This window comes from Psittacula echo (genome assembly GCF_963264785.1).
Source record: "Psittacula echo genome assembly, chromosome: 6".
Taxonomy (NCBI): domain Eukaryota; kingdom Metazoa; phylum Chordata; class Aves; order Psittaciformes; family Psittacidae; genus Psittacula; species Psittacula echo.
The window spans coordinates 50741152-50744916 of record NC_137743.1 but is presented as its reverse complement, the minus strand read 5'-3'; positions in this window follow the sequence as shown (position 1 = coordinate 50744916).

Here is a 3765-nt window from a genome sequence, read left to right as displayed (position 1 = left end):
CTCCTTCTCTGCTGGCCTCCAAAGAGGAGGTCTGGACAGGAAATAAAATGCAGGCTGCTTTCCAATACTGTAAAAGGCAATTTACAGTATAAAACTCCTGGGAGCAAACTGCTGCAGTCCATGGGGACAAACAAACCAAGTACCGATAATCACATCCTTCTGAGAAATTGTTCAGCATTGTAGGTGGAAATTTTGGTTGCTTGCAGATTCCCCTGGGTATGTGAAGGAAGGAGGGCTCCAAGGAGCCCAAGAGGAAAATGAAATGCTGTAAGTGAAACCAGCATCCTCAAGATGAAAGGCCTCTTGATCAGATTGAGGGTGTTTTTAAAAAGCTTACAGAGTAACACAGGATCAGAGAGTCTCCCTCCAGATGCATGGAATTTCACAAGCCCTTGGTTGATTTAAGAGCAAGAGTCTGTCTGCTCAGCATTCCCTTCCCCTAACTTGTCACTGAAAGGAGTTAAACACTTGAGAACTTCCACCATAAGAAACACTTGGATGCTTGTTGTCCACCAGGGCGGATTAGTCCTCTGTATATGAGTTTAATCCTTTGGCATATAAAGCAAGCAACACTGTAGCTAAAACCCAAATATAGGATTACACTATTAAAATGGCACACTGATTACAGAAAATGCCACTTCTTTCCTTTCTGGGACTTTCTTAACTGAGATACTCAATAGCTTTTAATTAAGTTGAAAATCTCACCTTATTGTTCCATACCTGCCCAAACTGTTAGGCTGCTTCGATGGCTTGAAGGGAATTTTGTAGGTGTCTTCTAAGGCATTGTTTAACAGGACTTAACCTAAAATCCTGAAAGCCTAGAGGTATGGTAAAAGGAAAAGGAAATGAAAATAGCAGCTCAGGACCTTCAATATGGTTTCCTCTTTAATTCAAAAAGAAGCTGTTATTGTAATACTGTCTCCTGGCCAGGGGCTTGAAGATTTTTCTGTTGCACTGAATCTACACTTACGGATGAAAAAATTCTGTTTAAAAAAATGAATTTTCCTATAAGTTTAATATAGCAACCTCAGAAGCAATCACTTATATCCCACAAGATCAGAGCTTTGCACAGGAGATCTCCCCTACATCACATGTATTATTTCTTGACAGACTTCTTAATTCTTAAAAACATGGAATACAGGAATAGTGAAAGGTAATCATGTGTCCATAATGTCTACATTGTTGCTTACTAAAAGACCCTTCAAGTCTATCTTTAATTTCAACAGCATGAGAAAAAGGTAATTTTCAAGTGTTAAGGTGCCAGTGTCTGATCATGAAGAGGGACTGCTAAGCAAGAAACTCGTGTAATTTTAGTAGATACAGCAATTATCACAATAATTCCCTGGAGAACTTTTCAACATAGACATGCCATAACTGGGGCTATGGATCCAAAATGTAGAAGCCCACTGGCTTTTTATCCTATAAAACCAATATGTGCTGCCAGGACAACCCACCAGCTTCCAAAACAACCTATTCCTATACTCTCACCTGGATATATGCCGCAGGAAAATTTCAAGTCTGCCTCAGACTTACAAGCAATTCCCTGTCTCTCCTGGTTATTAATGCCTCTGAATAGGAACAGACTATGGCTTTTCTTATCAGACAGTCCTTTGAGTGCTTGTACATTGCCAGGATTTGACAAAACCTGGAAGAAATAGAAGCAGCTGCCCCACTACAGTACCCTCAATAGGTTTTAAGTGCCAGACTTTACCTTAGGCTTGTCTTTCACAGCTTCAAAGGAAAGTGTGATTCTTTCTGGAGCCCAGCTGTGTGTCTAAGAAGATGTTTTTTGAGCAGTAATACTAACCAGAAGTATGCGAACTTCTCAAGGACAACTAGCTCCAGTTGCTGTCAAGAAACAATTCAATCACTCCACCTGGGAGAGGATTTTTACAGAAATCTACTCCCACCTTCTCATAGCCATAAGGACAAGTCAGAAGTTAGATTCTTTTGCCAAGAGGAAAAGATTGCAACTTGCAGCCATGAAAAATGCAAAAAGTATTTGAATGCTGTAATTCTCCCTGCAGATCTGACATGGAACGCATTTTCAAAACATCAGACATCCATAGCCACTTTCACCCAGGGCTATGATGATAGTTTATAAATGCTAGTTAGTTAAGAAGGTATTTTGCAGGCAGGAAGATTAACAATTTCAATTCAGTTATTCATAGGATATATGTGTGCATATGTAAAAGACAGAAAAGCAGAGTGTGTCTTGTCTCATAACTGAAAGATTAGATTTCTGTTTCCCCATGCATTTTTAATGTGCTTACAGAGTTTCACGGGCCAGAACTCCCTGGACAGGGCTGGGAGTGCAGGAAAGTTGTCTGTGTTCGGGTAATTGCAGTTACAGCCAGAGCCTGATCTGGCTGGGTGATGGATGGGAAGACTGTGCAGTTCTGTTACCACTCTCTCATGTATCATACAAATGGGGGAGACTGGAGCTCTCTTGACCCTTCACATAGATACAATTTCTTGATGAAGGTGACCTGACCATCTCAAGGTTGCCAGGTCAGGGGAGCTGCCTCATCAGAAATATGCGTGGTCAACTTTTTGCATCCCCCCTACTAAGTACAAAGCAGTGTGATATGGTTATCAGAGAACTGTGTAGGGCAAGCCAAGGCCAGCTGCACAGCTCCGAGAGGCACTCAGAGCATCTTTTTGCAAGGCATGCTATGAAAGGAGCAACCAAATGCTGCAGGCAGGGAGTGCTGTGGGACACTGTGCTGTCAGGAGTGTTGTCAGGACCTTGGAATGCTCCTCTGACTTGGAGAATCCCTCACCTGAGTACAGAAATGGGGACTGCAGTTCCAAAAAGAATACATATCTGAATTGTCAGAGAGAGCTTCAAGCTAAATCCTCAATGGTCTGACTTCTTGCTGCCATTTCAACAAAGCTCCTTTGTTTTCAGAGTTACTGATCTTTTAGCAAAGCAACTACATAACAGAATATAAATCAAGCCTCTAGTGACAACGGTGGTCATCTCTTGCATTTATGAAAGGTGTTGATGGCCAGCAGGGATGGGACAAAAGTAGGATCTCTAAACAGCCCTCCTGAAGTCACTGACTGAGGTCTGAAGTGCAGCAGAGCCTATTCATTACAGATTACAGTTTTCTAGTGAGAAGTCTGCTGTATCAATTTTGTGCCAAATCAAGGGTTTGATTTATCCCTGTTGTAACTCCACTGAGTTAATTCAAGCTATATGAGTCATGAATTTAACTCTTAACTTGCTCCATAGAGAATATTGTTTTTTCCTTTGATACTACTTCAGTGAAGCTCTAAATTTATGAACAATCATCCTGCGCCAGCAAAGCATGTGAGCGCACACGTGGGAAGTATGTGACAAACTGTTATGAGAGGAACTGGACTACTTCCATACTTAAACCATTTTGTCAGCCTCTTTCACCTGACATCCTTGCTCATATTTTACTCAGCGGGAGACAGAGTGCTTCTCCAAACATTTGGCGTAACATAACTGAAATGATGGCCAGCAGAAAGACTCCCATTGCCTTCCCTGGAAACTGAATTAGCAGAATTGTGCCCTGGGAAATGGCTTGTCTTGATATCAGTGGAGAGTTTCAGGGAGAATGAGACAGTGAGTACATCCCTTCTCTAAAAAACATGTCCACTGTGTCCATATTGACCAGGGATTTTACCAAACATGAGTGACATCTGCTCCTGAGCCCTGGCCAAAGATCTACTTTACAACACTGCTTACTTCCACCCACGAATCCCTCCAAATCTCAGAAAATCACACTGTAGTCC